Source organism: Phymastichus coffea, unplaced genomic scaffold (genome assembly GCF_024137745.1).
Source record: "Phymastichus coffea isolate CEN01 unplaced genomic scaffold, Cenicafe_Pcof_1.1 PCOF00213, whole genome shotgun sequence".
NCBI classification, from domain to species: Eukaryota; Metazoa; Arthropoda; class Insecta; order Hymenoptera; family Eulophidae; genus Phymastichus; species Phymastichus coffea.
The window spans coordinates 391-24,956 of NW_026707024.1; the positions used below are offsets into that span (position 1 = coordinate 391).

The 24,566-nt window shown below is 44.7% G+C and overlaps 1 long non-coding RNA gene across 1 annotated transcript; it reads right to left on the minus strand.

Moving 5' to 3' along the window:
• Nucleotides 1-508: 508 nt before the first annotated feature.
• On the minus strand, nucleotides 509-19,344 carry LOC131674140 (uncharacterized). The gene is made up of 3 exons (XR_009302783.1): nucleotides 19,114-19,344; nucleotides 5,327-5,512; nucleotides 509-645 (listed from the first exon to the last, which is right to left on the minus strand). It is a non-coding gene; the product is annotated as an uncharacterized LOC131674140 (long non-coding RNA).
• Nucleotides 19,345-24,566: the final 5,222 nt, after the last annotated feature.

Sequence of the window (24,566 nt, forward strand, 5' to 3'; positions counted from 1 at the left end):
AGCTTAGCGTTGATCGATTTCAGAATTAATAATGCTACTCCGGAAGCTTCAACTAACGATAATTTATTGCAAGTTTTCTGCTGCTTTATCGATGGGTTTGAAATTTTAACGAGGAATATACCGCCCGGAAGAAAATGCCACTCAATCATTCTGACATATTCTGGACTTACGCGCCGACTTGATAGATTCATTGTTTAAAAACTCGTTACAATTTCCATTTCTATTAGAAAGAGAGATCCTTTAATTTTACATGGGAATTTTCAAAAAATTCATCAAATCAAAGGGAGAAATCGTAATAAATAAGCACAAATATCAGAAGCAAGTGCCCGCTTGGAAACTCTGGAGTTGAAGTAAACCCAGGCGATCATTTCGGTGACAATCGTTTCACTCTCGGTAATTTCCGGTTAAACCATAGGAAAAATTCACTGGTTCGACGAGTCATCCGATATCGTTGAGGCGGAAAGGGGGAGACCGAGCGAGACGAGAAAAAGTCTGGTGCTTACCTGAGCTCCGCGAAGGACGGCGAGCCGAGCCTCTCGCTGCTCGAGGAGTCGGCGTTGCTGGGCGATCTCCCGCTGCTGGCGCGACGCCATGCTTTCAAGTTCGCTGAGCACCAGCACGGCACCCGCCCCCGCCCACTGGTAACTGCAAAATAATCGTCAATGATATCAAGCTTCCTCCCGGCAAAGTCAAGGATGGCGACAGCGGCTGCATTCTCCGGGAGCCGTCTTAAGCTACGCGTCATTCTTTACTCTCGCGCGTAGCGCTAACCAAAGGTCCCCTCGCTGCGCATTCGACGGAAATTAAAGTCCGAGTCGTGCTCTACCGAAGTGTCCGCACGGGAGCACAGGTAGCAAGCGAAGGGTGTGACCGAGTAGCAAATCGATACAACAATCAAATAGCGCAATCGAAGCTCGACGAGGGTCCAGGTATGCAGCGTGAAATTATTCGCCATCCGCATATCGACGTAACTAATCAGAAAGTTTTGGAGCCTCAAAAGCGAACAGCAGCGCGCTTATGTGCCCTTTTACGAAGCTGTGTTTCGCCAGCCACCGGAAAGTTGGCCGCTACATGCTTTCCCAAGCGTAAAAGCTCGCGGCTGCTGCGTACCCGACAAGTCGACCAGTAATTTGCCGAGTGCTAGGGCGGAGAGAGGGTTGGGTTGCCTTATACCTCGTGCCGATTAAATACCTGCAGAGTGGATCCTTTCCAATTGATGACTTGATCTTTACCATGATTTGCTGTTTAGGGCAAATGCTTTTGTATTAGTCGTCTCCCGTTACATTTCTCGTACGACAGCTCTCGAAGTGAGCTATCATCCAGTACGCAATATCCCGACTGATAAAACTCTGCCTGCACATTTCGAGCGAAACATGCCAATTCAAGTTGCATCATCGATGAATTTCGATTTCCCAAATTACATCGCAATCCGATTTGAAAACGTACTGAAATTTTTAAAATAACACGAATTTTCGACGAATGCACTTGAAATCAATTCAGCAATTCTTCGCAAATGGAACGAATTGAATTGAGCACGCGCGCATCGCTTATTCATGAGCATATACTTTTCCACGATGATTGGCTCGCATATAATTCGTCAGCGGGCATTCCACCGTCGCTCGTAAATTGCCGCGATAAAAATCCTTGAATTGGCCATAAATCTCGGCGGACGATTGTCAACGGCGAATCTTGGTGGTTTTGAGCGTCTGCCACGAGTCTCGAGACAAAAGCTCGCGCGCTCGCTTGCTCGTATCGCGTGACTTTTACGGGAAGCCCACCTTTGGAAAGCGGCGGGGGGAAAAAAAGCTCGGCATACCAACGTCGACGAACAAAGCACGAACGCGCGCGCGTGCACGCCCACGCGCGGACCCGCTCATTCCGGTTTTGCGGCGCGTAAATAATGCGGCTCGCGCGCAGTGCGACACGGAAGGCTAGATAAATAAGCGGACTGCCGCTAATGAATTGCCGGCGGCAGCAGACCTCGGATTTTCATTTAGTGCGCGGTTTTGTAAATTCGTCCGCCTGAATGGCCGAAGAACGACGATTACCGACCAAGGGGGACAATTGTTTGTGCGTTTCAGCTGCGCGCGCTAAGACGATTAATTTCGAACGCTAATCACATGTTCGGTTGTTAACTTTATTTCCTATCCCGGCGGCGATTGCATTACACGCGATCGCGTGTGTCGTTGTCATGGTTGCTTTATATCGTTAATTCCAGTTCCGGCTCTGATTGGATTTCGTTGGATTCAGAGACGACGTTGAAGGGCAAATTCGATCATCGCATTTGTTTCACATTTCATGCATACGCTTCTTTTTTTTTGAGCGATAATCTATCATCAAAATTCAATTCATAAGTCATAAAAAAAGTATTTTCTGATTTCATAAGCTTAGGTTTGTATTTAAAGTTAAATAAGAGGTTATTTAATGTGACGTTAGGAGGATGTCGCTGGTGCAACTCGCAATCATAGTTCTTTGCTTCGCTCTCCTTTAGAATACGTTCAAGCTATTTTTCATCTAAACATGCTTTAAAGAGAAAAAATCAAGTTAAGTTTGCTTTGACTTTTCTTTATTTTCCTTAAAAACGCAATTGATAATCTTGCTTTCTTTTGTATAGCGATATCGAAATTATCATTGATCCGAAAAGAAAAAACTTTCGTTTCAAGCAGAAAGCGAAAAACACAGAAGCGACGCGATCGTTAAAAAAGACCTCTGAGCAGATTGCCCGTACATACAAACGTGATCGTCGGGAACGAGTACCGCGGAGACAACCAGCCCGCACAAAGAACTTCACTGATCAATTAAAAAGCGCCATTCTCGTGAAAATAAATCAAGCAGAGAGACAATTATCCCACACTCGAACTGTCAATCAAGTCTTTGGTCCGAGGTCGACCTTGGTCTAATCAATCATCGGCTTTGCATTTTTGTTTCGCTTTTTGCGGTTCTTCGAAAATTGATCGCCGCCAGAGCCAGTTGCTCGTGGTACGTCCGTCCTTTTTGTCGTCGTTCCGATCGAGTTTCACAAACCTCAGGAATTCGACGACGACACACTCGCGCGTACAGAGCCTCGCGTCAATTTACCCTGATGATGACGATGATTACGATGATGGCGATGATGACGACGACGATGATGATGATGAGGACGACGACGACTGTGATGATCGCTGCTGAAGCGGGGTATTATGTTATGTACGAGCGACCTTTCCCTTTTTATCATTCAAAGGCTTGTTTGTGCAAGACAAAGAGCCGAGTGTACACCCGGACTACTTTTTCGCGCGCGCTCTTTCTTTACAAACTTTCATCTGCTTTCGCAGAATCCGTATTTTTAATCAACGGAATTTTCGACTTTACTAAAAGCCAGCTTCATAACTTCCTCTCTCGAGTTTCCGCTCTTTTTGAGAAGTGCGCTCCTTTTTTTTTCTCACCGAGTGGGCAAAAAATAATCTCTTCCTTAGCCGTAAAAACGAGAGGAGGAACCGAGCTTCTGCCAACTACACCTACTTAACTGTGCGAGGCAGCGGCTCTGTTTTCCCGCATAGCAGCCATAACTTACACCTCGAAACATTTATCCTCCTCCTCGTCCCTCATTTTCTGCGGAGAAAAAGAGAAACAAAAAGGTGAGGACGCGCGAGAATTGCCGAACGTGCGCCTATGCGTCAGCGACTGGACCTCGTCACGATTATCGGCGAACTGGTCGGAATATATGATTTGTTGAGGCGACGATGGTGGTGCCCTCGCCACCAAGTTCGACGTGCCATCCCTCGGCGACGTACGGGGCAGGGCAATTTGTAAATGTAAATCACAAGCTTCGAGCGCCGAATTCCCCTTTACGATTCTTGTACTCGTCGCGCGACTAACAACCGCGCGGTGCCGCGAGCTTTTACGATCGAGACAGGTGCTGCTGCTGCTCCCGTGTCATCCGAGGCTGACCGCCGTATCTCTTCGTAAATATTTCGCCTTTAAAGTCGGCTGTAAATCACGACACTCGCGTCCGTGAGCTTTAACGACGCCTAATTCCGTCGCCGTCGACGACGGCGACGAAGCTGAATTCATCGGGTGCGTGTCGAGGTACGAGGCGGCGATGGACTTTCGCTTTCGTCTGTGGTGGCGAGGAGCGAGCTTACGTTTAACGAATTTTTGATCGGTACTCGTTGTTGGTTGACGACGGAATGTGTTAAAGTTCGTCGATTGACGGTTTTTCAGTATGTTCTTTGAGAGCAAAAGCCGTCGTTCGGTCTACTTTGACTCTTTCACTCTGTTTTTTATATTGTTCCGAATAGCTTCTATCGAAGTGTTCCGTTTACTCTTTAACGGTCCGTTCTTTTATAATTAACAACACTACTAAACAATTAAAATCTACCCCTCAGCAATATCATGGCATGCTCATAAAACCCATGGTATTCGGGATCGAAGTCTAATCGACACTGCCACGGAATCGTGCAACTAGACATTAAGTAACCTACCGAAAATTATGTATTTTTGAAACGCCCAAATATTTGAGATAGCTATCGCTTTTCGCGACTTAATTACATGAGCTCTTCGATTTGGAGACAGAAAACTCGATAAAGAGTCGGGATTCATCCGCAAGAGCGAGCTAGAGTGTCCGACTTATTTTCGTCCTTGTTTGATTTGTAGCCACAACGGCACCGAGGATCGTTAGACCCGATATTTACAAGCGATGAGTTGACGTTACACCGCGGGATCTTGGACAAAATCTAAAGTTCGAAATCGCGCGGACCAGTTGATTTCGCGAGCGCCACTATTTTCAGGCATGAAAAATTCAAATTGCCACGTCCTACGATGAGAAATTTTTGTTTTCATTCCGTCAGAAAATTCAAAACGACCTCGATTCCCATTGTCGCGTAAAAATGCGCCGAAAATAAAAAGTGCAACAAAGGACCAAATAATTTTCATCTCGCGTTTGCTGGAGCACATTACAGCCCGTTATTTACGCAGAGCAAACTCACGCGCGAGCAAGTTGATACGACTGTTCTCTTTCTCGTTTTTAACGTAGAGCACGCACGATAGTGAAGCGAGAATTGTTTTTTTCGTCATCCGGTCGTTCGCGACTTACGACGAATAATAAAGGCCCGCATCGATTTGTTGACCGGCCGAAAACCGGGCACCTCTTTTCAGTTGTTCGCGGGCGTAGAAGACGCGAGTTTTCTCGAATAGCCGACACGGATCTGTCTAAGGGGGATAGGCGATAAACTTTCCTTCCCTGGGAAAGGACCATCTCCACGGACACATTCACATGCGACGTGCAACACTGATTTCGAGGGATCGCGCTAGTCGTTGTCCTCGCATGCATCGACTGCGTCGCACTCACCTCATTGTTATTAACAACGGTCTGCTCGGCTCTGTGGTCGATTCTCTCCTTGACGGAGACGATTTTGGCGCTACGTCTCTTGGATGGCCGTGAATGCTGCCTCAGCCGCAGCGTCACCATTCTCGACTTGAAACTTTCGGCCGGGTACACGCACGCTAGCATCTCTCACCCTGATTGATCAGCTGTCTGCGCTCGAGAGATTTTTTTTGTTTTTCTTTTATTTTTCTGCGTTTGAGCGAGCTCAGAAGAGTGTAATATGCTGTAGCTGCCGACGCTACCGCTGTGATGAACGTCTCCTTTTTCGCAGCTGATTGCGTGGTTTTGTAACGAAATTGCGGCTTCAGCGCACTTCAGCGAAAAAGAGATTTACGTTTTATTTTTGCGTGGCAATTTCGTTGCAATGCACGTTTCACTTGAAGATAAAAGGGAATGATGATGTAGGATTTGAGAAAAAAGTACGTAGAAAGGGTAAGACACAGAGCTATGTATTCGGGATAGAGATCTTGCCCACAGAAAAATGCAGCAAGGATCAGAGTATTTTGAGCAGAGTTGTATCGAGACTTGATGTATTGATGCTGAATATTATTTGAATAGAGCGCTCGATTCGACTCTGCTCCATCGAAACGACAACGGTGAGTGATGAATGTTAAAATACATCGAAAGGCAGTAGACAGAAAATTTATTGGAAAATATGTAATTTTTTAGCGTATTGCAGTCCGACGACGAAATTTATCGTAGAGTGATTTACTTGACTTGACGTAAATATCGAGAGAAAAAAGAACAATTTTCAGTTGAAAAAATAATAAACAGATTGAAAAAAAATGAAACAAGAGCAACATTTTATACTAGAGATAAAAATATGGAAGAGCAATTTCATTCGAAAAAAGGTAAATATTAATAAATGGTTCGATTATATGTGAAATTCCATGCGACGCAATAGAAACGAGAATAGGAGGAAGAGAGAATTGTGCGACTTATTAGACGCGCAATGACGTATTATAATCGCTCGAAGCCATACGTACAATGTGTAGCTGTCGAGCGCGGACGATACTACACCCGCTTCGGATTCACTTGTCCGCGGCGAGCGACGCGAAAGAAACCACACACCACTCGCCAGCGCGTTACGCTTCTTCAGGCGCCTGTGCTTTCCACTTTGAGCGCGGCCAGAGGACACGCACTCCGTTGCAATGCTGCAGTCGGGGACCTATTATCAAGCGCCTCTCCCGAAAGCGCGGCGGCACGTAGCCGTGGGCGAGAAAAAATAATAACGGGCGAAGTTGGAAAGGTACGCGCGGGGAGGGCCCTCGCATGCGCGCTTTTCAGTCGTAAATAACGCGGGCGCAGTCGGCATTTGCCGCGAGGCGAGCAAACAGCGCTAGAGCCCCCAAAACAAATGTTGTTCCCGATCCGAGGTCGTTCGGTGCCGGCGACCATTTTGCCTGTTTAATTATGTTTACGCGGCACACGCGCGCTCCCGCTATCGGAAACAAAAATCGCCCGATCCGCGCGCGCGCTCGCTTGGCGGGATGTACAATTGCCGACGGCCGTAAGGGCGCGCGTTCGAGTGCGATCTATTAACAGTGCAAATTGCGGGATTCGCTCGCTTCGATCGCTCTTCTATCGGTTTGCGGATTGCTCTCGATTCCCGGCTTTATAGCAATTATTATTTAGCGATTGCGCGTTGCTTCAAAGTCAAGTTTCGAGGCAAACTTCTTTTTCATTCGCCATTGTATAAAACGAACGTGATAACGGACCGAGTCGATGCTCAATGTGGAGCGAATAATAAATGAAATGGTTCGTGCAGTTAGTCCGCTTATCCGCCAACGCCAATTTCATTTCTGCATCCGGTGGGCAATAGTGTTTTTATCGATTCCCCGATCGGATTCATAAAAACTTTAGTAGTAAAAAAAACGTGTCGCGAATATTCTCTTTGTCGCGTTTTTCATAAATCGACGACTACGAAGTCGCGACAATAGCCAAGTCACAGCGATGTACGTACGCGCGGCAAAACTTTTAGCCCGCGAGCGAGTAAACAGCGTCGCGTTACTTAATGGAGTGTTTTGATGTGCGAAAGAGAGAAAAATAAAGAATTAATGAATATTCGATATAATAACGGAGAAGCTTTTAACGCCAACGTGCAATTAAATCCTCTCTGTGAATTCCCGATCTGAATAAAGAAGAGGGAGGGAGAGAGAGAGAGAGAGAGAGAGAGAGAGAGAGAGAGAGAGAGAGAGAGAGAGAGAGAGAGAGAGAGAGAGAGAGAGAGAGAGAGAGAGAGAGAGAGAGAGAGAGAGGAAAAGCAAGTTCGCTTCTTTTTTAATTAAAAAAGCTTTTGCCATCGAGTGTAACTCGCAGGAATTTGCCTAACAGTTGCGAACTGCTTGTCCATTAAGTACTCGCGAAGTGCAGCGCTTCGCGCAGTTTATAGCCTCGTCGTCGTCGTCTTCGGCAATTCAATCGAGTCTCCGCCGGCACTCCGAGCAGTAAAGCACTTTCCTTTCGCGCGCTCGCCGAAAAACTTAACAATCGAACGGCCGGAGAAAGCGGACTCGATCGCCGCACCGCAAAGATGCAATTATATCGCGCGGGCCAGCTAATTTTCCGACTCGCCGAGCGGGAAACCGCAGCGCTGATATCGCGCCCTATTCCATTTCTCATTTATATTTTAACGTCGCGCCTTCTCTGTCAATGTAATTTCTTCATTGAATATTCCAAGCTGCGAATTGCCGCTTAGGATAATTACCGGCTTTGACGCGCGAAGCGGCCAGCCTTTTTTCAATGCACGACGTGGCCGAGGGGAGAAAATCTCATTTCGGAGAGGGCAGACGACGTCGTCCAATAAAAGTCAGCGCTAAGCAGCCGAGACATTGTCGCGCGTTTTATTTACGAACCGAAAAAGAAAGTAAGGGCACGTACGGGCGCGTCGACGGGCTATCTTATTTTCTTTCGATTAGAGCCGCGGCGGCGAGTCATTGATGGACGACCCGCCGAAGGATATGTAGAGCTCGCGCGAATATGTTAATGCACAACAGGCGTGCAATCAATCATCGAGCCGCTGCGCGTGCATTGTGTTATATGCAGAGCCGGGTGAAAATATTAAAGGCTCTCCGTACATAAAAGCGACGTTCTGCATAATGCATTCTTCGGCTTCGACTTGGCGAGCGCGCTGTCTAAGGATATCGTGAATCGAGCCAACTTCCAACGGATTATGCGCACGAAGGGAGAAAGATTGCCGCGAAAAACGATGTAACATAGGTCAATGCTGACTTCGCCGCCGAGCATTTCAACAATGACTTTGGTTCTCTCGCTCGATGGTCGTCCACTTCAAATTCATTCAGCGACTCTTCGCGACGAGCAATTCCATTTTATTAATCGGGAATAGCGAGCGGAGGTACTTTTGGCGCACTTAATTCAGAGGCGCACTCTCGAGACATTTGCGAAGTGGCGACGAAGAGTCGCGTGAGCGCTCAGAGGAGCTGCGACGATTTATCAAAGAAGTGGCCTTATCGGCTCCTAATGGCGATGAGAGAAAATCCAAGAAATCGAATGCCGCGAGCGACCTGATTTTTTTCTAGGAAAAGAAAATTGAATGTTCAGCGCGCAAAAGGCGTAAACTTACCCCTGATGTACAAACTGCTCTGTCCTAAATTCATCTGAGACTATTAACATTCCACATAACTACAGGACAAGGTGGGAAGCAGTTAACGAGCTACTAAAACATGGGAGGGTAAAGAGCAAACGGTTTTCAAAAAAAACGAGAAATTTTGTTTTTAGGGGCAATGTTTACACAATTATTGAACTTACGGATGTATGTATATATAGTCGAGAGTAGTTAGGACTATAAATTATTCAAATTGACGTAAAAAATCTGTAAGCTTTTTTCAAGCTTACCTCGAAACTCTTAGTGCGGAAGCTTTTGAAAATAATTCCAACCAGGGTGAAAAAAATGCAAAGAACTATAAGATTCTTAACTCACACCAAAAAACAGGGTGTCCAAAATTTTTTACGGGTTTATAAAAAAACGTCACACTAAACTTTTTCTCTCAAAAACAACAAATTCCGGAGCAAAAAAGAGGCACGGAGGATTTCGTTTCGGCAAAAGAACCAACTCAATGTTTATTAGCTCGTCGTTTGTCAGCAAGCCAGTGGCGTACACGGCATAATTTGAAATTTAAATAACGCTCAAAGCACGCGTGTAGGTATACACGAGATCAAATACAAGTATAGGTATTGATTTTAAATTTGTAACGCGAGGCGATTTACAGCGGATTCATTTTTGCCGCCGCTGCCGCGAGAGAGAGAGAGAGAGAGAGAGAGAGAGAGAGAGAGAGAGAGAGAGAGATGTCATACGTCAGAGCGCAAATACGTATCCTCGTTATATATCGCGAAATTCAATTCCGATGTCCTATCTCTCTCGTCGTTGGGTAATAATGCCATTCGATTGCTGGATCAGTGTTTCTTCCGTGCTGGCTTCTGCGAAAATACTATTTTCCAATTTTTCTATCTCTCACCGACAAGCTTTTTTCGCTTCGATTGATGGATATAACCATTTCGCAAAACGCCAGAGTACTTCGATTGCAATCTTTACAGCTGGGTTATTTTTCAAATTTTTCATATGTGACACATATTCGTATATAATTATTCAGACTCCGACAAGCCCCTGCGACCTCCTCTCTGTTAGTGCCTTCGCTGTGTCGCGAGGTGATTATGGTTACCGTTAGAATCTCGCGACTTTATCTGTCGTCTTTTAAATTTCGACGATGGTAGCCGAAAGGCGAGCTTAAAAGCTACCGAAAATTCAATGTAACATTGGAGTTACTCCGACAACTTGTTTTCCACGGCCTCCCAATTACGTAAACGACGACGACATAATAGAGTCGAGTATGCACGAAAATATCGTCGGAAAATTGTGGCGAGATGGTTGACCCTGAAAAGCCGCTCGCGTCCTCGTCGCAGCGTCATCCCCGCGGATCTTTGAAGCTTTTGGCGTCACCTTTTTTCAATTTTTCTCTCAGTGTACTTTTTGCCGCTTTAACCCCCCAAGGACGCAACGCGCGCCGTTCGTCAACACGAGGAGCAACCGTAGTCTATATACGCCTTTTTTTAAAACATCTTCTCTGGGATGAAATTCTTTTTTTGTATGAACTTTGAAGTCTTGATGAGTTGGGCTTGAATTTAGTGATTTTTCGTCGGCTTTACACACTGGCGTACTTTTGCACTCGGCGTAAGTAATTGAAATTTTTCTCTGCGTGCTATTGAAGGTGTGTGTAATATGTATTGAGGACGATCTTTGTGGCGTATGCTTCGAAACTACTTTTTTCTTTACTTGAAAATATTATAAAATAACTAATGATTTCGTCAGAGTCTCTAGAAAAATTAATAGTACAGTGGTTTTTTGAATTTATCGTTGATTTGGTTAATTTGGTTTTCTTTTATGGGCGTGATAATATTGTCGATAGGTGGAAGATAAAACATCAAATTTCCAAGTAATAAATTAGTTCTATCTCTATAAGTTCGTCTATAGATTATGAAAAATGATTCTTTCATTTTTGAAACTGAAATTGATACCTGATATGCGCGTTTACAACCACACGTTTGTCCACAGGGATCTCAGCAGAATAGTCTCATCGCTTCCTTGCAATGTAATGTTTGGTAAAAAATGTCTCTTTTAACGCAACACAGTATTATTTATCTTTTAACGATTACAATAACCCGAAGACGTAAATCCTCGCAAAAATTGGTCGAGCAGTGTAGAAAAAGGAGAGATATAGGATCTGGTGACGTTCGTGATCGCCGCAGCAACAACTCGATTTCCGCGGTCATCGGCAAGTAATCAGACGTCCAGTTGCTCTTATTAGATTCTACCTGTCTTGTTTTTTTGTTCCATCGTCGCGCAACACATGTTCCGCGCGAGCGCGGCAATCCCATTACGACCGAGACGCTTGCATGCACGCGTCGGCGTTCGCTCGCGAGCAAAAGTTGCTTATCCGACGCTCCTTCGTTGCCGCCTGCGTGAGCACGTTTGCATTGTTCAGTTATTGGCTGGGTTGCCGACGAGTTGTTCGCCGCTTCGCATTGTAGCGGAGCGCGCCGACGACGTGGTCGCCTCGAGCCTTATCGTTATTTATCGAATGCAAAGTTGCGCGCGCTTGCTTTGTGCGAGCCGACGGCTCGTCAGACTTGCGCGCGCGACCACAATCGAGCGTTTATTTATAAATTCGAGCGCGAGGCGAGGAGGCGAACGCAAAAAGTGACGTTACTCCATACCGGCTCGCACCAATTGGTCGAATCGACGACAAAAGACCGCGCCGCTGCGTACTGTATAACGGACCTCGTGAGAAATCGGAGCGCGCTATCAGTGCTTACTCAAGTGACCAACTGCTTGTCCACGCGACGGTCGGAATATTGCTACACACCTTTGAGTGATCGATGCTCGTTTGGCGAACACCGCTTTTCTATGTATATTCCTTCTGCGACGAAAACACTTATGCGTGCTTGACGGACAAGTCGTAAAATAATGTAAATATATTCGCCGCTTCCGTCACCTATGAAACCTGTGGCCGCGACACACGCATACAGGCAGAAAGATCCCATTGATTCCTTATAAAAGTCTCATTTCCTCGATAGCTGCAGCAGCAGCAGCAGCAGCAGCAGCAAGCTCGTAAAAATGCTTTCGATGTCGAAGGTCGACAGTACAAAAAGAGAATCGTCGATACCCAGAGGCTTTAATTGCGAGGAGCAGTGGCGACGGCAGCTGATCATTGGCGCGGCGCGCGAAAAGCCCGTAACGTTATTTATGGTCATGGTTTTCGTATACTCCCGAGCTGATTATTATTGCTATATAGCATTGATTGTGATTAATGTGCTCAAGGCAGCAGCGTAGTGCGCGAGCAACCAAAGCTTCTCTCTCTCTCTCTCTCTCTCTCTCGCTTTTGTATCGAATGATATTGATGGTATTGTCCGTGCTTGTGACACGTTAATACCCCTTTTTTCAGTTTTATGTCTGCACGTAGAGTCGCGATAATTTTCAGCGTGGCTGTTTTATTTTTTATATTCTTTTGCTGCGAGATTTTCCTTGTCAATGCTGGAAATTGTTATTAGCCGTCATCACCCTCAATTTGATAATAATTGTTACGTCGACGGTGAACCGATAAATGAATTAAAGGAAAATAATAGAAGCGTTATTACGTCGATGGAAGCGTATGTGCGTGTAATCGTGCGTAGTAGTCACGTCAATTGATCTCATTCGTAAATACAAAATATGTACTCGTAATATTCGTTCTTTGTTCCGGTTGAATATAAACGTCATACGAGAATATTGCGCTTAATTAGTCTGCGCAAACAGAGCACTAAACTATATTGGATAGCAAATTTACTTTCCATTAATGAACGATTTGATAGCTTCTATACGTGAAAGGAGGACTAGTTAACTTATTAATATGTGTATGCGTACCTATCAATTTTCCAATATCCATTTTCCAAAAATTTGCCTTCCAATCAAATCATTAGACCATTTGACTTATCAGCAATTACAAAAGGTTTTATCATAAAGACTCTTTCGACGTAGCAAAACTCAGTGATCTTTCCAGCTATCATATATTTTTCACGAATACGAAAAAAAGTAGGAAATCAGCTCGGTTGGCGAATAATTTTTCTCCTCGCGTGTCTGATTGATGGACGGACAGTTGAGTTCTGTTTGAAGAACAAAAGTTGAAAAAAATGGAAGTCCGATGCAAAAAAACTAGCGCAAGAAACGCACTTAATTAACCTATTTTTCTTCGCGCTTACAAACAGACAGAGAAAAAAGGAAAAAAAGAAGCTACCGGGTAAAAAACAAAAAAAAGAGCAATAACAGCAGCAGTGCTTCCTGGTAATTTTGTGACCGAAACTAACTTTTTCTTCGTTGACTATACAACGATCAATTTTGTTTTTCTTTTTCGTTTCTGCACGAGTCATAATTTTTCGATAATAGTACGACGGGCCTATTTCTACTTTGAAGCTAATGACCTACTACGCGTCGTTAGAATATTATTTTTTCTACAATGCTTTCATGGACGAAAGAAAAAATTGCATTAAAAAAGTCGAATAAAATGCACACAAGAGTTTTTTTCGGTAAAAGAGCCTTAATGCTACGCGTATTTTTCGGCTGGAAACAATGTCAGCCCCAGTTTTTTTCTTCCACCAGAAATGAAGGAAAGACAGGATGTTCCGGCTAATGAATTTACATTAAAAAGTAAAAAAAAACCTTCAGGATGAATTTAAAAATGTTACAAAAGTTGTCTTTGTATAGCTACTTTTTTTTCCAGAAACGGAACAATTACTGCTGACATTTTTTTCAGTAGTATTGGTACAATGCTAAAGCATTGTTACAATACTCGGTTTTTCCTCTGCTTTAAATGTAAAATTGGAGAGATAGGCTGCAAGTATCGTCTTTAACCGGTTGGTCGTTGATAATAATCCATCAGAATTCTAGTCCCTTTGTCAGTATAATTAGAACAAGGCATAATAAGTGTCTCTTTGGCTTTATATTCCTTCCTGCAAGTTTTCGTTATGATTAAAACACCTTAAAACGTAAAGTTCGCCTTTGAGCCTGATAATTAAGCGCGTCCAAGTCGCGCGCCAATTGACCCGTTTTTTAATGACTCGTCGCGGTAGCCACCCACCACACCTCCCCTTTAGAGTGAGGAAAAACACGAGAGTGCACGAAAATTAGAGGCAGCGGAGAAAAATAGAAATAACCTTAATCGTTAGTGCACGCCTGCTTGGTCTAATTACCATCGAAGTTGAAACGATTCTTTTTGTTTCATTTAATTTACTTCGGTGATTTAAGCGTCACGGCTCGTTAAATGCCATTGAAAAATTTGAAACGGGCCTGCGTATTTCTTCCCGGGCAAGTGCACACGGACGCGACGGGCAAAGGATTAAAAGCTCGCGGAGCAAGCCGTAAATAGTTTGTTCGGTACTGGTAACGAGCGACTAATCTTGTCGCGATTGTGTCGTTCGGACCAGTATCGGTTACACAGCCAGTCTTTTTTGGGGGGCTACTGCAATGTCATTTCAGCGTAAGTCAACTCAACTGCGTCGATACGATGGGAGTATGCGAATATCCATGCTTTCAACTTTGAAATCGCTGCTTGATTTATCGTGCGTGCACGCGTTGTGAACATTATTGTTTATGTATTTCCAAAAGCCCTTTGTGCTTTCGACATTTTCGACACAGTCGAGTGCGTTATGCAAAAATTTCAATTTTCGATATGCTACGGGATTGCTGCTATGCTAACATAAAAACAAGTCTCTGAGTTTGTATAAAGCTAAGAATCTGGATTTTTTTGGCGATTATATTGTCACTAACGCAAAACCTTTTCAAAGAAGTTTACACAAATTTTTAACAGACGGAGTGACTTGTTTGTTCAGAATCATAAAGGTCATTGTTTTATTTTCAATACATAACGTGAATGTTCGACTTACTTATAGCAGCACGAGCGCTGCACCGATTAAAACAAATAAAGAATCATAAATAATACCACCGTTTGAAAAAAAAATGTATATACCGGAAAATTTTGGCATTTTCGGGTGATGAAAATCGCAAGCAGAAAGTTCTTTTGTCCGCACGCGCTGACACAAAGGCGTGTCGCAGGATACTTTTTTTCTCCCGCCGCGCTGCCGCGCATATACATACGATGGACGATAATAAAGTAACACGCGCGCAATCAATTTCGCCGGGAGCGTGCTCGCGTTTTACGAGCCGAAGGTGACGATGGCCGGGGTGGTGAACTAGAGGCGCTTGAAATTTATGAGATCGTTATTATAGGCACGCGGGATTTTCGGATATATTACTTATGCGCTCGTCGTAGCAGCTATCCTCTAGCCGAATATTTATGCGCTGGCAACATGGTTATCGAGATGGAAAGGCATCGCATCGATTCCAACAAAAGTTTTCCTGTTACAGGGTCGAATAAACGTTGCAATTCGCGTGAGTTATGGTAACGGCGGGCGGGCGGGGGGGGGGGGCAGAATTGTTCCATGACAGCTGCAGTTCAATCGACCTGACGAGACAGTCAATTGAAGCGATGCTTCGGTTTGTCGCGGATTTCCTTTTCCCGAGTTCGGGGCGCACTGTGATATTGAGAGGAATCCGAGTGATGCTCGCAACAGCATTCAAAGACCTTTAATTATTATTCCTCGACTCATCAAAACTTTGTACTCGAGCCATTCGAATTGCCAGCAAAACCAAGTACTTTCCCCGCAACTTATGTCGAGAACAGGAACAATCCGGTTCGAGAGTCGGAGCGGTAGCATAGCCACCTACACAGAAGCTTGCGCGAGCAAATTGAAAAATAAATCCAATTGCGCGCGCGCGAGAAGAGGAGGTCCTCCGAGCAAAAGGCGTCACCTTCATTATTCACTGGACGCGTTTTCTTGCCCGCGCGGTGCGCGTGGCGTTTAATTACGCTCTACTTGGGATTTCGTTTGATTTACCTTCGCTTTAGCTACCTTTAATGAAGCCGTTAATTTGCTTCTCGATTATATCAAACTGCGCGTGCACGTGTGTAGGTCTGACGTTTTAATTAAATTTTAGATTTCCTAGCAACAATGTTTTTTTCTGTAGTTTCGTTCGACGTTCGCCAAGTCGTTTTAACGACACCCCGTTTATTACGCATCACCCCCAGCCAATCCGCCGGTTGATTTAATCAACAATGACACTGTGGCTTTCCATGATTAATCCCGGATTTTTCATTTCAATTTTCCCACGAGGAAAGTAAAGTTGCTAGGGGATGGGGAGAGGGGGTATCACAAACGCATGGTCAAAAAATGTTTAGTTCCAGCGTACGTTCTGACATCGACCATTAAATGCTCCGTGAGCGCTGCGTAATCCGAATAATGTGCCAGCAATATTGCGGTACCAGCGAGTGTTCAAAGCAAATAATATTTAAGTTTTCAATTGTCATTGCAAGCTCCGATACGAAACGTCAAATGTAATATCCAACACAAAGTCGTACTTATCCATCTGCATGTCGATTGATTTCTGAAGCAAATTGATAATTTCACTGAATCCAATATCGAAATGTCGCTTGGGAATTCAATAACCATTCTACCCCGTCAGCAACGAAATTTCATCTGAATCCAGCATTCTTTGCAACCTTCGCGCACTGACCATCAGTGAAAGGGATTTCCACTGAATCGAGTCAAACTATCGATCACAAGCTACACTAGCGCGCAATCTTCATGAAAACGTAACAAGCTCGTTCTGTACGCGACCGACACACGCGTGCATCTGTACGCGACCAGTTGATAAGCTTTTAAGGGGAGGTCGGGTGTGAACGAGGCAAAAACGCGCGCAAGTCGGTGTAGCGTGCCCATTGAATTTATCGAGCCAATGTGGCAGTGCAGCTGCCACTGCGTTTCGACTGATTACTCGGACAACGAGCCTGTGCGAAGATTATCGCTACGCTCGTAGGCTTTTCAAAGTCACGCAACGCGGCGCGATATTACGTATACTTAATCCGCGCGGGGAGTTTCATAGTATAGTTGGGTGCGCTGGTAAGTGAGAAATTTTCGAGGTTAATTAAATTCCGCTCTCTTTGCCTTGTCGTGTTTCTTAAAGTTTCCGGGGAGGCAAGCTACAAGAAAATCAAAACTCTCTCTCGAATGAAAATTTCATGGTTTGTCTCGGAGGTATTGTTACAGGCGAAAGATTTCTTAACAAGATTCAAAGATTATGCCACGGTAACTTTCAGTTGCCGGAGGGGAAAAAAATGAAGTTTTCTTATGAATGAAAGAGTTCGTTGAGAGTCATCAGCGATTGGTTTTCACGGCTCATTCGGCCTCGTTATATCGAGCACGCCATCGAGACACAGAGTCGCGTCCACGTAAAGCTCGAACGCCACTCTATCTAATTAAATTATACGCGCGAGACTGACGATTTCGATGTATATGCATTCGGCGCCGCTGCGCGTGCTTTTATTTATATCCGATGTGGAAATAGGCTGACGAGCGTCACGGTATTCTCTGAAGAGTGAGATGCGTTTCCTGTACGATTGAAATAAAGAAAAACATTGAAGGGTTCGGATACAAGCTAAATACTTATCTTTAAATTCACTTGGTTATGGATGGATATACGATTGCAGCGTAAATTTCAATTTTTTCCCTTGTGAAAAAAGTGACTCGCAAATTAATTGCCACGCCATCGTGTAAATTGAAAAATGGTTTACCATCAGGATATTACTTTGTAATTTTCCCGGCTGTAAGTACAACGCAAAAAAGTATTGAAGCTCAACGCCAATCGATCAGTTTGCCCTGGTAAAAAAGTGCCCGCTCGGGGTATTCGTCTTCCGCTAACGACTTGCCTCATCGTCGCTTATCGTAAGCTGGATGGATTAAAAAGAATTTTCGCGTCGAAGAAAAAAACTTAGGAAATTGGACTTGTGAAGGTGCGGAGACGCATTATTTGAGCCAATGAAATGAGTTTGAGCGGCGATGCTTACGTATATACGTCTATCGATGAGTGGCATAGTCCAAAGGCTCTTGCGGTGTCCCCTCTCGCTCCCTTTTATTATTCGCTGTGGTCAGTACGGATTAATGGGTCTGCCAGTCGCAACATTGCGCGCGCGCGATTGTTGATGCATGTGCGCTTGCCGTCAAAGCCTAATGGAGCGCGCGATGACATAATGTTATTGTCGCCAGCCGCCGTCGAGCGACGAAGCTTTAGTCTGGGAGCGGGAAGGCGAGCGGTAGGATTAAATTTAATCGAGAGTACGCGTATAGCCGGATTTGATTTTGATGAGCGGGAGGAGATTTTAGTTATTACAAAAGATTGCGACTGGGTGAGATATATTTTTTTTTTTTGGCGGCGGTGGCGGGAGAAGTAATAGAACCAAAATGGTTAAGTTCTTTTTGAAAAGTTGAGCAAATGTCATAAGACGTCAAACGAGTAGAAAAGCATGACTAATACAACTATCCGCCTCATAACCGAGATCGTCATGCCGCGCGCAAAAGTAACTTCGCCGATCAATGAATCTCAATCGCAAAATCGTGCCAATCGTACGTGCGACAATGTTTTTTATTCGGTGAACGACCTTATTGATTCTCCCGCATTCCGAATGTATATATACTAAAATTCTCTCTGGAGTCGTCCAATTATAGAGATGCACAACTGACAACTAAATATAGTTGGGGCTCTGAAAAATTCAGCGACGCTCATTTTCACTCAGAAGAGTCGTAAAAAGAGACGGTAAGAGACTAGAGAAAACAACGGACAGGAAGGAAAACGTCATCACAGCGGTGTCAGCCTCGGAGCAGGATAGTATAAAGAAAAATAAAAGGTTATTGTCGTTCGCAATGCGTATGTGCGTGTACTGGAGAAGAAAGATTATTAATATTCATGGAAACGATCGTTCAAAACAGAAATTATAACTGACTTCATTAATTTATTCTCTCTCTCTCTCTCTCTCTCTCTCTCTCTCTCTCTCTCTCTCTCTCTCTCTCTCTCTCTCTCTCTCTCTCTCTCTCTCTCTGTCTATTAGGCCAAGTAAATTAATCTCTCTGTGGAGTCAGGACGGCAGCGACTTATCTTTGAGAAATCCTTGATGAAGCTTCTCCCAATCTTCGTCTTATCGCGCATAAATCAACGCTCCAATTGAAAGTTAAGTGCTCTAAATGTGAAGCGAGTCTCGTTGAACAAAGTTGAACTGTCGGCGTTGTTATCCGCCAAATTCTCCAGTGCACGCACACTCCATTGGTAAGAAAAAAAACAGACACAAAGAAAAAAGAAGGGAAAACGTCCTTACTCATCTGGTCTGGTAAATGTCTTCCCTATAAGCGACTGCAGCGGTGGCGGACCTCCGGCACTCGCGCATGTAGAATAGCGTGAGGCAAAACAGCTTGGACACTTGTCTGCTCAGCCGGAGGAAACGAAAGCCAGAGAAGGGGAGAGAGAGTGAGAGAGAGAGAGAGAGAGAGAGAGAGACGAACAGCTCACGAGAGAGGCAGAGCAGTTGTGAAACGCGACGTATATTCGCGCTCGCGGAGCCGGACCGACTGACTCTGAACCGACCGAACGCGGCGCACGAGGGTTGACTGCGCGGCTCTGTGGTGGGGTTACTCCTCTGCGCGCGCGCGCGACAAAAGCTCCGCGGGACTTTGTTACCTCTCTTCGACTTGTTCACTCGAGAGATGGGCACGAGTTTTCCCCCTTTTTTCTTTTTCGAACAAGAACGCGCGACTTTCCTTCCCTCGATCGTTCGAGCTGGTCGCGGTAGCAAGACCAGAGCGCCAGTTTGCAACAAAGTTGCGCGCGCTAATTGAACGCCATCGGGCATATTTTTCAAGGCGCCCACCCACCGTTAATCTGCCGTTGAAGCTTGCAATAAGCCGCGCGAGTCTGGCTGTATTTGTCCCTCTGTTCGTCGGTAAAGAGCGTGTCGCGCGAACTTTTTTCGAATGGCGCGGCGGAAACCTTTGAATGATTTAGTACGAAGCCGAGTTTCTCGTGACATATCCAAAAAGAAAATATTCTTTTTCAAGCTCGGAGCCAGAAAATTCACCTTGCCCCTTTATCTCCGCGTAAGAGAATATCCATCGTGGAAAAAAAAAAAGAAAATGAAAATTGTCGCTTGCGGTGTGGCTTCGGAAAACTTGAATTACTCCTAATTATAAAAGCGTCCGCCGATTCACGCGTAAATCATCGCTAACGGTGCTCTGTGCACCTGATACTTGCTACTTGTCCGATCCGATTGTAGCGACGCGCGTGTTCGACCGTTTTCACGCGAGAGTGGCGAACGTATCGCGTTGTGAGATCTGCCTCGTTTTCTTTTGTGAAACGAGCGGCGTCCAAACGCCCCCCCCCCCCCGCCCGACACGTGAGAAAACACTCCGATGCTCTACATCTTCGTAATTGCACGGGGCCTCCTCCGCGCTGCAGTAAAAGGGAATTAGCGGCATTTTTTGTTTCGGTAAACGGGAGATTTCTGTCGATCGGTTTCGTAACAAGAAACTCACAGATCTCTGTTTTTTGAACTTATCTCGCATTTCTAAGCAGTGCACGTAATTACCAATGCGTCTTTGAAAAAGCAGATTTAAGAGCTACCGCGTGACGTGATTAAACGCAATGACCCAAGTGATAATAACTCGAAGAAAAAGAAGAAGGTGTCTTATCCGAAGGGACCGCAATTCCTGATACGTACAAAGATACTGCATTCGAAAAGTACATAAACAATCCGCGATAAGAAGCATCTTCTCGTTTTTGCGTTGTTTTACGATTCCAGCATAAAGCTTTTATCAAAGGCGCGTTGCGATATCAAAGGCCGTTATACACATAAGTTTATCATCGCCGTCGTCGCGAAGGCGGTACAGCGAAAAATTGGCAATTTAAATACAAACGTCGACCACCCATAAGAAGAATGGCGCTTTAGGAAGATCAGTCCATCATACGTATGTAACACAATGGAATATAAGAGAGAGTCTGCAGGCGGATTTTACAGTTACGTCGGCGGCCACAGCCACGCGATTATTGCATTAGCGTCGCACGACACATTAATATCGTAGAGCGCGCGCACGTACGGAAGTCGTTACACGCGTGATTAATGATTTCGCGTGCAGTTCGACTTCCGAGGCGGAGAAAAAAATGTGTTCGTTTGATGTGCTCGCGCACGGCTATACGTGCGCCTAGTTAATTAATTATACATCGAGGCGGCCTGTCACGTATATACGTCTTGATTTCAATTTTAGTTATAATGTCCCCGCCGCGCTGGCTAATAAAGCCTCGCGTATTGATTACATTTTGGCGGCTAATTAATCAAAGGAGACGCTATGGCGAGCTATTTTAGGACGGAATTGATTGCGATTGCGGCCAGGAGGCCGATCGGCATAAATTAATTGTTCGCGTAACGAAAAGTACTCGGGCTTTCTCGGTTCTATTGGCCCGAGGACGCTAGGACACCGCCCTCGGTGCTAAAGTAGAGTCGTCGCGACGAGAAAAAGTAAAAGAATCGCAGCCGCTCAGCGAGCAAATAAACACGGCACTCGGGCGAAACAGATGCCCGGCCCGAGCGTGTAAAATTACTCGCATAATGTGGCAATCACGAGAAAGGGACTCGTCGTATAACTGTATTCTCTCCGGTGCATTGTTACGCCGGCGCGTAACGAGGGAAGTCTCGTTTTCTCTTTCCTTCCTTTGCGCATGGAAATTGGAACGACTTACGCTCTATGCAGCTCCCTTTGATTCGGCCAAAACCAATTAGGTTACTCACCTGAAACAGAGATAAGAGTTTTTTCGTTATTTCGATTCCGTGTGACATATACATTACGTAGCTTTGTTAAATTGCAGTTAATGACTTTCGTATGCGAGGCTCGTTTTCAATGGTAAGCGCGAGAAAAATGCCCGCGGGACGGGAGCAGACCAAGAAAATTAACGCGTAACCTCTGTTCGATGTATGCCGACTCTTAAGAGGCCAATTACCTAGTTTCGTACAAATTATACTGATAAGTTGTAAATTACCAGAGGGACCGTGCGGTAAATGATGAAGAAAATGAACATTCTAGGAAGAATGTGCTCGCAAAATTTCTGTAATTTCGTGGGATGCGAGCACTTTTTGGTTTCGTCATGATTATATCGTGGGAAAGTGAAAAAAGAACAAAATTGTTTATAGTAATTTCCAATTTGCTCTTCTCTGACTGCTACGGGAGCATCGAACCAAGTACACGTGTGTATATTTGAAATAAACCTAGTCTCTTATAAATGCATGTTTTTGCTATATTTTATTGTTTTCATCGGAGGGTCACTCATAACTTTGTAAAGGACCACGACAATACAAAGTATTTTCTTTTTTCTTCATTCCGGCTGCTAAAAAGAAGATATTGAAGAAACTTTTCTTTGGAACGAAGTTCGATAAACATTTAATCTGTTGGGAAACGCAGCGTCGTAAAAGTGAAAAAAAAATTCTTCCTTTTCTTCAAAGGCCAATAACTCTTTATCACGCGACTTGAATAACTTGAATATGATAATATAAAACTCTTCGATTTTTCGTGTCCCGGACTTTTTCCCACAACAGAATAGCGGCTCAACAATTACGACATCGATTACCCCGCTGAGAGTGAGAGAGAGAGAGAGAGAGAGAGAGAGAGAGAGAGAGAGAGAGAGAGAGAGAGAGAGAGAGAGAGAGAGAGAGAGAGAGAGAGAGCATCGGCGATAAAAGTTTCCCGCGGGCGCGACGGCGACGATCCTCTCTCAATCAGAGATTCTCTCTTTGCCAGTTGGCATGGAGCTCCGACTTGTTGCTCTCGCATGGTCGGTTGCTTTTCTTTTTTCGCTAACAAACCGAACGTAGGGAGGGAGACGCACACGCCGCAAATACATATACAAGCTTGATTTGTTGCTCTAATGAACGACCGACGACAGAGATTTGGCTTTCGGAGACGGATGCCACTTATTTATGGTTAAATTTGATAAGCTGAAATCATGATGTTGGACATTATCTTTCGAATGCGACGTTTGAATTATTACCAAGAATAAATTTCTATAATCCCATCAAAAATGACATAGAATGAAATGTTCCGTTGTACTATTTGAAATAGCAGGTTTTATTGACGCAGTCTCAAAAATGACAAATTGAACCTCAACGAACGAAATAAATTTTTGTCCAAGTATCAATATCTTTTCGTTGTTTCTGTCGAGAAATGTTTATCAATTTTATCAATCAACCCAAAATAAGTTCTATCAAAATTATTCACACCACAGCGTCAAAGAATTGGAGGCGAAAAACTCTCTTATTTTACAAATTGAAACGATTGCTGTCGCATTCATGGCTCTTATTTCTAAACTGTATTTAGTCTTATCAAAGACAAAAACGTAGGAAAAATGTACAGTTTCAACGTGCACTGAAACGCGTAGCACGTACGACGAAAATAAATTTTCGACGAAGGTGCGGCCACCTTGTTGTTTTATTTTTTTCGGAATCCAAACTGGGTAATTTTATTTTTGTGATCTCGCGAGCGCGAACAGAAAGTCTTATCGAATTGGAGACTATAATTTTGCTGTCGACTTACAGAATAGCCTCCACGCTGTTTCGCAGCGCCATGTAGAAAATTTTACTTTTGTTTCGCAGAAACAATTGCTTACCCCTCTCTCCTCTTTATCGCGTTTGATTGAGCTTTCCAGGTCACCGTGAAAAACGCTTGCAATTGCCTTTCGTGCGAACGAATGAAGCCCTCGTTCTTCCGTCCAACGCTCGCTGGGCTTTTCGACAAGTGAAAATAAATTCGTTTTGCGCAGCCTCAACCTAATTGCACTGCCTTTGAATAAATAAGCAATAATAAACTTTCGTCCTCTTTCATGAATACATTATGCCCGTCATCGGCCGTGCACTTGTGTTTCATTTTGCCGCGGAAAACTCGGCCTCCCGGAGACCATTATACCGTCGTACATCACACGCGCAATAGGAGCAAAATCACGAAGCTGCGCACGTGCTGGAAAAAAGCTTGCAATATGGCGGCGCACGATCGAGGCAGCCGTAGGGAAATAAATTAAGAAGTTACATGCCGAAAAAAAAAGAAAAAAAAGAGGGAAGAGAGCATAAAAAGTTTGTCGCGATAAGACAGCGGGACACGGGTGGGTTGAAAAGTTAAACAACCCAAAGGACTCGCGCGATAAGTTTCCATAGGGAATTCTTCGTCCTCCCCTGTTTGGGTGTGCGAGCAGTTCGATGTGTATACGCGTATATTATGTACGCGTGAGACGCGCGTCACGCGCAGCAGTGGCCGTAGCACTATTTCACGAGATGTAGTTGCTTTGTGAATAAATGAAACTGACGGCACGAGAACGGCCGATCCGAAACGCGTCCCTTCCCCTTTTCTCGTTCGCTGCGCCATTCGATTAAAAGGCCGCGACGCGAAATGTGACTGATGTCCTGGCGACGGCTGCGGAATGGGAGAGGCACCCGTTGGCTACGCGCAAACAAGCAACGCGGCGACGTCACATTTGTCGTGAATTAATTTCATACAGCGACGACGACGGCGGGGGGCATCTCGACGTTCCCTTTGAAGAAAGCGCGCGCGCGCGCGCGCGACGCTTTTCATTCGCTTTTCATTCTTATTGAATTCGCTCAGCGTCACGCGAGTATTCGAACTTATGTAAATGAGCGTGAAACATTAAAAAACGCGCCAAGCGAATTTACCGGGTGACGCGTCACTTTGAAATATCCCATCGCAGAGAACTTCTTTCATTTCCCTTGGCCGCTTTTTCCCC